This window comes from Physcomitrium patens, chromosome 5, assembly GCF_059467195.1.
Source record: "Physcomitrium patens ecotype Gransden chromosome 5, ASM5946719v1, whole genome shotgun sequence".
Classification (NCBI taxonomy): domain Eukaryota; kingdom Viridiplantae; phylum Streptophyta; class Bryopsida; order Funariales; family Funariaceae; genus Physcomitrium; species Physcomitrium patens.
The window spans coordinates 14566582-14577196 of record NC_143414.1 but is presented as its reverse complement, the minus strand read 5'-3'; the positions used below and the strand labels follow the sequence as shown (position 1 = coordinate 14577196).

The 10615-nt window shown below is 28.6% G+C and overlaps 1 long non-coding RNA gene across 1 annotated transcript; it reads right to left on the bottom strand.

The window, feature by feature from the left end:
- Positions 1 to 885: 885 nt before the first annotated feature.
- On the bottom strand, positions 886 to 2552 carry LOC149989298 (uncharacterized). Its single transcript, XR_016503043.1, has 2 exons — positions 2277 to 2552; positions 886 to 2133 (listed from the first exon to the last, which is right to left on the bottom strand). It is a non-coding gene; the product is annotated as an uncharacterized LOC149989298 (long non-coding RNA).
- Positions 2553 to 10615: the final 8063 nt, after the last annotated feature.

Here is a 10615-nt window from a genome sequence, read left to right as displayed (position 1 = left end):
TTAGATTGGATCTACAAGTAAGATTTGTATTTCTTTGTAAAGCTAGAGATCAATAGATTGAATAATTTTAGAGAGATTGATATTACTTATTCTAAATTTAGTGATAATGCTATAAAAGCATTTGATTTAGTAAAGACAAAGACTATGTGAAGCAGGTTTTACTTTGGTATTTATTCAATTAAGGAATTTTTGTTGAAGGATGACTTAACTATAGAATATTTATGTAGGAAGCGATTAATCTTGTGAAATTATATGTAGAGAGCTTCTTTGAGCCTATACAATGTTTGATCCAGTTTACAAATGAGGTGTATTATGAGCTAAAATGAACCTCCACTAATTGGAAGTTTATTCTACTTTACAATAAGTGAATTAACTATTTAATTCTTAAAAATTATGGCCTTCATTAAAATCTTAATCAATTTGCTTTTGACCTCCTTGAATCATTAAGTATGGAATTAATAATCCATTGCTATTTAGAAAATTATCTTAGTTCACAACAAATAAATTAATTAGATAAGTTTAATAATTTGTAGTTCTTATTCAAGTTTTAATTAAATCACCATTTAGTCTTATTAAACATCTAAGTTATTAAGCAAAACCTTTACCATTCACTCACCTACAATAGCAATTTATTCACAAAATGCATATCAAAGAAATTCTTTATCTTAATTCTTAATTTAATTAATTTTTTTTAATTTTGTTTGCTTATTTATTTATTTTTAATTTTTAATTAACTTTCATCTATCAACAAAAATTCATCCTTAAATGATTATTCATCCACATATAATAATTCATTCAAATATGAGATTTCATTTAAACAATTTTTCATTCAAATCTTAATTACTCATCCAACTTCACCTAAGTTCATGAATTATTCTCCATCCATTCTTGATTGAATATAGTCACAAGTTTATAACTTAATAATTTTAATAACAAGTATAGATTGTCTCAGTATTAATTCTAACTAAGATGTGTACTCATAATCGAATGAGTGAGTAGGGAGCCCTTCTTGATAGGTTTCAGCTTCCCGTATGACCTCAGTTGACTCCAATCAGCTCGATCTCTAGTAGTAGGAGTGTACAGATGTTTGGAGCTGCCACCGTTGAGCTTTTGACAAATTCACAAGAAAACTCCGAGCTAAATAAGAGGACCCTTCCTTTGCATGAAGAAAGAATACTACCACTCTGGATCAGCCGCCGTAGATGGGTGAAGGTCGACGCACCCTAATAACCATGAACGACTTGAAAGTCGATTACTGCACCTCTGTTTCAGCAGCAATTTGCCAACGTCACTGAAATTCATTTCTTATGCAGCTGATCACAACCACTCTACGTCGCAGAAACGCAACAGGTAATGCTGCACCTTTGAACTCCATCCTTGATACACAACACAGGAAGAAGGGAGCAATGCCACATTGTAGTAATTCAACGGAACAAAGGAAAAAAAACATTCCAACCCACATAGAGTGGCTAGCACCACTAGGCTACAATCAATGGGGAGGAAGGATTCTTCAGACGGAACGCAGCAAAACCATAGGAAAAAACACAAGACCCTACTCCCACTTTCCTAAAAACTCGGAGCTCTATACACACTTGAAAAACAAGAAAGAAGAAGGAACGTCAATGAACTTCGGCCTTCCTTCAAAGCCTAACAGTACTCCAGCTTCACCTCCGATAACAATCTGCACATTTAAAAATAAAAAAATAGAAGAGTGGAAATTGCAAAAGAAAACAAAAATTCTGTTGCAGCACAGCTGCACATCAACAAACAAAAATCAAACCACCAAATGTGGCTCAATTTCCTTGCGATGATGTCAACTTCTTGATCACTAGCCTTCGACGATGTAGTGCAACCCAACGCTTAGTACATCGCAGTGGATTTGTTGCCACCTCCATTGTGCCTAACAACTTAAAGTTGCCATACTGCAGTCGGCTCTTCTGGCTTAACAAAAAAGAAAACATAGGCTACACTATAGCATCTAAGCAAAACAAAGGAAAACCAGGAGTTGAGCCGCACCTCCGTTGCATACATTGTAGCAATGACACTCCGGAAGACCTCTCTAATAGTCTGAGTTTTTTTCAACACATCACGGGGAAAAACTCACAGATGAGCCTCCTCTTCGCCGAAGGAAACCTGATCAACCGTAACACAAATCTCCACCATAGCACCGTTGCACTTGGAGAATTTACACATACTCCGCCTAAGTGCGAAGCTCACTAATAACGACAAAAAAATAGAAAAAATAGAAGAAAAATGCTGGGTGATTCTCCACACACCATGTGAAAGCGTCTCGCTCTACTCACAACCGTAGCACCGCCTACACCACCGTCGCATTATACACACGTCCAATCGAGCGCGCGCTTGATTCCGGCAACATGTTGATCTTGAATGTTGATGCTTCCATTGCAGAACACCAAATAGGAGCTCCACCTGATTTTTGGAAGAACCAAGATGTTGCACAGCAGCACATCAACTAAACCAAAATCTCCACAGCAGCACACGCATGTCAAAACAACGCAAGAAAAAAAACCCAGGCCTTGATTGGAGCTAGGATCCACACATGAAAAAAGAAAATTAGAGAAAGAAAGAAGGGGGGATCCGGGCGGCCGGACCCCTATCGATGAATGGATGAAGGGGCTGCCGCCGTTCAGGAGCAACCTCTCGCCTTCTTGATCGCATTTTATATTTATATTTATATTTTTTTCCTTTTCTATTTTTCTTTTCTTTTTTCTTTCTCCTCTCTTTCTCTTCTTCCTTTTCTTTTCTTCTTTTCATTTTTTTGATTTGCTTCTACCTTATCTCTTTTTTTTCTTTTTTTTTCTATTATATATATATATATATATATATATATATATATATCTAAAGTTTCTTTTTTTGTTTGACAATAAAGGCTACTCTTATTGAGCCATCATCTAATGTTAGCTAAAAAAATATATTCATCATAAAAATTTGTCTTAATAAATTTTATCTTACTTTGCATATATGCTATCAATAATTTATTTTTTATTTTTTCTAAAAATTCTACTACTAACTCACAAATTCTATGATTTTAAGTACAATAAGTATAATTTTTGTACTAAATATCCAAATAAATCAATTTAGTGACTCACATATGTTGACTATTTGAAATAATTCAAAAAGGCAAAGAATCTATAACTCTTGATCTATAAATAAGTACATGTTTATATGTAGTCATTACTAGTTTTGATATTTTATAAAGTTTGGAAAGAATAGAGCTAAAGAGCTTCTAAATTATTAATGAAAATATTATAATTAGTATTTATTTCTTGTCTATCTTATTAATTATAATACTCTTCAAATACAAGAACTTATAAGAATCAAAGCTAGTTACTAAACTAAGGTAAGATAATTCTATAAGAGATAGAAAAAAAAAGGAGAATCAAAATGATAGAAAAATAGGAAAGAAACGAAATTAAACTATTAGGAGAAAAAAATCTAAAAGTTACTATGATCTAATTTTTCTCTAAAGAAAAAATAAAGATTAAAAGCTACAGAGGCCTACATATCGTCTAGGTTGCATGAATTGGCCACTTTTTTGTTCTAACAATAGCTCATATGGATAATTGTCTATGTGAAGTAGATTCAAATCCAAATCACCTTGTACATAATTAATATTGTGGCCAACTACCAAGCAACCTGAGAATGCAAAATTATTCCAAATTATCTTTAAATCTCAATTTTTATTTTATTTTTATTTTTTTGAAATTATTATATCTTAATAAGTAGAAGAATTAATATTCTAGTAGAATTAAGAATCATTTATAGAATTTATTTTCTTCTCTAATGAATTATGATCCAAAACTTTTTTACTACTAATTTACAAAAACTATGATTTTAAGCACGATAAGTGCATTTTTTTGTACTAAATACCTCAATGAATCAATTTAGTGACTTACATATGATGACCATCTAACATAAAAGCTAAGGAAGGAAATCAAACCCGGATAAGGTAGGTGCTATAACAAGAATGAAGGCATGTAGGAGCACCACTGAAGTAGGAAGATTTTTGGATGCTCATCTATTTTATCACACATGGATTCTCTATTATGCTCATATTGTGGAGCTTTTGTATCGATCATTAAAAGAAAATAAAATAAAATAAAATAAAATAAAAATTTCATGGAATGAAGAGCAAGGGTTGGCCATAGATGGATTATAGATGGTTTTAAAATCACTACTAGTATCATAAGTTGATTATAGTTGTAGAAGATTGATGATAGTAGCAATTGATATAAGTCTTCTAGCCATTGAATGGACTATTGGGCAAGATGATAAGAAGGAAAACTGATTTGTAATTAAGTTTGGAGCAAGGATTTTCATTGAAAAACAAAAAGCTTATGTACAAGTAAAAAGGAGCTTTGAAGTGTACTTATTATATTGAAGGATGTGGAATTATTTAATAGGTGCTCATGTGGTGTTGGAGATCAATTACTTGCCTATGCTTAAAATGGTTTCTAATTATACTACACCAAATATCACTATTCTTAGACGGATTTCTTTTATTAAGTCTCTAAATCCTATTTTAGTCCACATTGTTGTATTGTAATACAACTACATAGTAAAAATGTAAACAAAAATGATATTATGATTTGTACTCTATCATCTTAGTTCAATAGTAATTCTAGATATTTAAACAAGGCTTTTATGAAAGTCACTTATTTTATTTTCTTCTTTTAATAGCTAGTAGATTAAAGGTTGATTAACAAATTTATCTTCTAGGTTGTAAAAAAATTCTTCTAATATCCTTAGAAAGATTATAAATTAATAAAAATAAAATAGATTAAATAAATATTTAATATAATCAACTCTACAATGAAATTAAGTATAGGATTGTATTAAATAAGTCCTAAAAAAGGTTGGATTGATATCCAAAGAATAACCATTTATAGATTGAGATCAAAATCAAACCTCTAGCCACTAAAATAGCCACTTAAGATAAAATAAGAGGAATTTTGGAGATTAAAGAGTTGAATCAAAGAGCTAGCTTTAAGCTTTTTTTTAAATTATAAAGGTTATTTTCATAGGTTTTGAGATGACTTTGCAATCATTTTTTAAAATCAACATTTGTATTGATGACTTTGAATTTATGCAATAAAATTAAGGTTAGTACTATTAGCTGGTTTATGAGATGTGTATGACATCTATAGTTCAAATTTTGTCAATGCATAGTTAAATAGATGTACTAATTGTGTGTAAATTTTTGTATTACTCTAACAATGAAATTGAAAGATATTTAGTTATTAGTACAAGGAGGTACCAAAAGTTAGCTATTTAAGGTTAGATAGGATTTTGACAATATCTAAAGATCTATTTATTGGAATAAAAAGGAATTTGGTATGATTTTAGAAGATTAATATATCAAGCTATACATCAATTTGGAGTTGAAGTTAATAATTGGAGATGGAGAAATTATTTCTCAATCTTCATCATCAACCTTCAAGTAGGTAGGATTGAAATTTTTTAAGCATATAGAAGACATATATTATTTCATTAGTATAAAATTTTTTTTACCAACTAGACAATTATATTAGAAATTACAACTAATTGAAGTTTATTACTTAATACTAGGATTTAGAAAGAAAATTTGAAGTTAAAAAAAAAAAAAAACAAATAATAAGATAATTAGAATTTGTATTTACATGATGTAATTAAGAAGAGTGTTTTTGAGTATTTTGTATTGGCTTTAAGTCTTTTTTCATTGGAATTCAAATTATTTCCTTCTTAATAGTTGAAACCTATTATGATTTCTTAGATAATTGTATCATATGACTTCATTTTCTACACCTAGATATCCAATGCATTTCTAAACAAGAAGTCACATAATACAATTACGTCATGGGCAAATAGAACTTGGTGGTAAATATGTTGTCTAAGTCTAAGTACTCAAAAGCAAAAAAATGTTTGCCTTTAAGTAACCAATAGTAACTTACTTAAAGTAATATCATTTATAATATAACTTATTCTACTTTCATCTTTATTTACTTACTTTAATACTTTCACTTTGCTATTAGCCAAAGGCTTTCAATCCTAATGCCTTTGTCAACATGTGATATCTATCCTTTACTAATGTCTTTGTCAACAAATCAACAAGCATGTCTTTTGTTGCACAATACTTTATATCAATCACTCCCATTTCAATCTTCTTTCTTATAAAGTAATATTGAATGTCAATGTATTTGATTTTTGAATGATGCTTTGGATTCTTTGCAAATAAAAGACATCTTTAATTATATCATTCCATTGAGGTTTCTTCTATTTGTACTATTGCAATGTCCTCCAAATATTGTCTTAGCCATATTGCCTCCATTGCACCATCGCTTGTTATCATATGCTACGCCTGTATTGTTGATTTTATAATTGTCAATTGTTTTTTTTGTAATTCCATGAAATAACTCATATCTTAATATATATATATATATATATATATATATATATATATATTTTATTGTTGACTTTTTATCATTTACATCTCCAATCCAATTTACATTACAATAACCATTCAAAGTAATATTATTACCTCTAAGGCATAATTTGAAATACAAATTTCTTTTTAAGTATCTCATGATGCTTTTGGTGGTTGTCCAATGGATTCATCTAGCCTTTGACATGTATTGACTCACAACACTCATTCCATATGCAAGATCTACCTTTGTGCCAACCATTACTTATATAAGTGAGTCTATTGTTGCCTTATATGAAACACCTTGTATTTGACCTTTAACTTTAGCAACTCTTCATCTATGAGCTTCATCAACTTTAAATTGACCTCAAATGGTGTACGTATAGGCTTAAATTCATAATTATTGAATTATTTCAATACCTCTTTAATTTACTTGCTTTAGCTCATTGTAATGGTCTTTTTAGTACAATCTCTCATAAACTCCAATCTTGAAAAATAATAAAGCTCTTTCAAATCACTCATCTCATATTCTTTTTTCAACTTTACTTTTAATCAATCCATTATCTTCAATGTGTTGGTTAAAATGATTAAATCATCAATATAGAGAATGACAATCAATATGAACTCACGTGATTACATCATATACATAAAATGATCAGCTTTACTTCTTTCAAATTCTTCATTTAAGAAGAATGTATCAATATGTTGATACCATGCCCTTTGTGATTGCTTAAGTCTATACAAGAATTTTTCAACTTATAAACAAGGTGTTGGTTTCCTTCTTCAATAAATTCTTGATGTTAATCTTTATAAATGTCTTCTTTTAATCTTATATTTAAAAAAGCCATCTTCACATTTATTTGATGCATTTTCAAATCTATTGTTGCTCCAATTGTTACAATGGTTTTAATAATGTTGAATTTGGCCACAGAAACAAATGTCTCATTGAAATCAATACTAACAACTTATAAATAGCCTTTGACAATTAGTTTAGCCTTGTATTTGATAATATTATCTATTTTTTTCTTCTTGATTTTAAATATCCACTTACAATCAATTGAAGATCAATTTGATGGAAGTTGAGTCATTTTCTATGTCTTGTTATCCATGAGTGATTTGTACATTTTTTCTATGGCATTATCCTACTTTATAGTATCCATAGATTCCATTGCTTCATACAAATTCAATGGATTAGCAAAGAATGTAATATTTGTATGTTTTTCACTTACTTGAGGAAAGATATGATTCATCTATCAATCATTAAGTTATTTCCTATTTCTCATGGGATATCTCCTTTCACTTCATGAAGATTCACCTTCTTGCACTCTAAAGTCTCTTGCAATCTTCTTCTTTCTTAAACCTTGTCTCTTTATAGTTAAAGGTTGATTTTCTTCATCATCATCATCTTTAATATCTTTAATTGTCTTTATTATTGGTTCTAGCAATTATAGAAACACTTTGACCTACTTTCTTTAGCTCTTCATCTTTACTTACATCTTAACTATCTTCATTGTCATTATTTTATTTTATTTTATTTTATTTTTTGCTAGAATTAAAAATGTGTCTACAAACATACCATTACTTCTACTTGAATACATTTCTAACTGCTTACAAGCATTTTTATGCTCCAAAAATTCTATATCATCACTCTTAATGATTTTTTTGGTTTCTAAACACATAAGTCTATATGCCTTAGTACCTTCACAATATCCAACATATATATTTTGTATCTTTTGTATTAAATTTGAATCTCATATAATCTGGTTTTTTTGTATAAGTAATCCAAAAATCCTCATGTATGAAATGTAAGGTTTCTTACCATTCCAAGCTTCTTGAGGAGTCATTGATATGAGTGCACTTATAGGATACCTATTCTTTGTATACACTATTGTAATCATAGATTCTATATAATATTCATACCCAAGATTTTATACTTGAAGCATATTCTTTGCTATTTCCACAATGATGCAAATTGCTCTTTTAACAACTCTATTTTGGTGTCAAGTATAGAGAGTAGAGATTTATTTTGCAATACTTTGAATGATTGTTAAAAAATTATACTCACTTCTATTATTTGTATATAATACTTTGATCTTGCACTCACATTTCTTTTTTACAAGTGCCTTAAATTCCTTAAACCTTGAGAAATACTCACTCTTATTTTTGAAGATATAAATTCATATTTTTTTAAAAAAATCATCAAAAAATGTGACAAAGTATTTTGCTCCTCCAATTGATGGCATCTTCATTGGTCTACAAATATCAAAATATATAATTTCCAAGAATTTAATAGCACATGTTGCAACTCTTAGAAATAAAGCCTTTTGTTGTTTGCCTTAAATATAACTTTTATAAGCAAGTATCTTGGCATTCTGGCTGAATTCACTAAGATTCAAACCACTTATCATAGATTAGAGTTCTTTCATGTTTTTGGCATTCAAATGATCAAGTCATTGATGCCAAATTCCAAACTTGTCTTGATTGTATAAAAATGTCATAAATATATATCTACTATAATTATTATTTAAGTAATATAAATAAATAGAAGTAGATAAAAATAAATAAATTTCATAATATCTTTTTAAAAAGCTTCTTAGAAGCTTTTTAGATGATGTTTTGACTTTATATGTGTTTATAATTAATTGGTAGATTAGAAATTTGGTCAATAAGTTAACTACGTGCTACATATATTAGTAGCTTGTAGAACAAGCTAATTATGTGGTGTCCATATAGAAAATTTGCCTTATAAGTTAAAATACGTGTCATTTAAAGTCAACACATTTTTGATAGTCTTATAGAATATTTCCACATAGATCCTAAATAGATAGTATTTATAGAAGCAAGAGTAAAGCCTTCTTTACTCTTATTAATTAATTTTTATTTATTTCTAGTCTCGTTTCAAGAGTCTTTAGTTTTCTTATCTTTTGGTAATAGTCATTCTAATTTCTTTTTTAATATATATACTTCTCTATTTTATTTTGTTTTCTTTCTTTAAAAAAATATCATTTATTTATTTTCATTCATTGAGTTCTTGTCTTTGACAAATTAACAAGAATATACTTATAATATTAGAGCTTTGTCTTTTCTTAATTAAGAGTACATTATTCTTTTTTCTTCATAAGACTTAAGCATATTAGGAATTGTAAATTACCCTCTTTTAAATTGATATTTTTTTAATATTATTTCTTTATTTTCAGATCTTTTCTCCTATTTGTCTTAAGCAATATTAGATATCTTCTCTTTTTTAAGTGTTATCATGGCAGAGCTTCTTAAAATAAGGAATACAATGGCATAAATATAAGAGAAATTGATAAATTTAATGTTTGCAATTCATCAACTTAATTTACTACCATATGGAGCAACAAGAATGGTAGGAAGCAAAGATATAGAGATGATTGGAGCTACTTCAATATCTGTACCAAATCATGTTCCTTCTCATATAGTGGAACATTCTTCCAATATTAGAGAATCAAAGGTTGCACTGCCCAAGAAGTTTGATGGTACAAGATCTAAGTTTTGAAAATTTATCAATCAAGTACAATTTGTGATTTAACTTCAACTTTAAAGCTATTCAACTCTAAGATTATACATTAGATTCATTGGTACACTCCTTTTAAGTTCAACATTATCATACTATTCATCTTTTTTTGAATGATGAAATCTAATACTAGATAATTTTGAAGCTTTTTTGATAGAATTTTAATCTATATATGGAGAACATGATGTAATTTATGTTGCAACTAATAAGATCCATATTTTGTAACAAGCCAATCAATTAGTAACGTTATATGCTTCATAACTTTGACAACTTGCAATTGATATCAAGTCAAATGATGTTACATTTGATAACTAATTTTTCTATGGATTACAATATGAAGTAAAAAAAAATTAATGCTCAACTTACCTGATCCTCAAACTTTGAATTAAGCAATTGACTTTGCTATGACATAAAACAATTAATTTTTTAAATTTTAATTTAAAAGTTGCATAAGTACATCTTAATATTATTATAATTCAATAACAATACCAATGTCTTCTCAATACATACATTCAAAAGTAGAAGATATTTAATTTGATGCAATATATTTTAAACTTCTTATTGAGTGAGAAAAAACTCATCATTGTTAAGAAAGATTGTGCTTGTATTGTGGAGAACCTAAGCACACTATTCAACATTATCCAAAGAAGTGATGT